The following is a 223-nucleotide window of genomic DNA, read 5'->3' as shown; positions in this document are numbered from 1 at the left end:
ACAGGGGTGGGGAAGGGGGTGGAGGAGGGCCTCTCAGGGCGGGGAGTATAGGGAGGGGTGAAGCAAGACGTAATAGCATAGGTAATAAAAAGGGAAATTTGTCCTTGTGACGGGGCGAGGAGAGGCGGGGAACTCACATCAAGGGGTGAGATGGAGGGTGAAACAGGTCGTGTGAGCCGGGTGGGGGGGGGGGGCGAGAAGAGAGGGCAAAAAAAAGGAGGGG

The sequence above is a fragment of the Penaeus monodon genome, chromosome 22 (genome assembly GCF_015228065.2).
Source record: "Penaeus monodon isolate SGIC_2016 chromosome 22, NSTDA_Pmon_1, whole genome shotgun sequence".
In the NCBI taxonomy this organism is placed as follows: domain Eukaryota; kingdom Metazoa; phylum Arthropoda; class Malacostraca; order Decapoda; family Penaeidae; genus Penaeus; species Penaeus monodon.
This window is presented reverse-complemented; position numbering follows the sequence as displayed.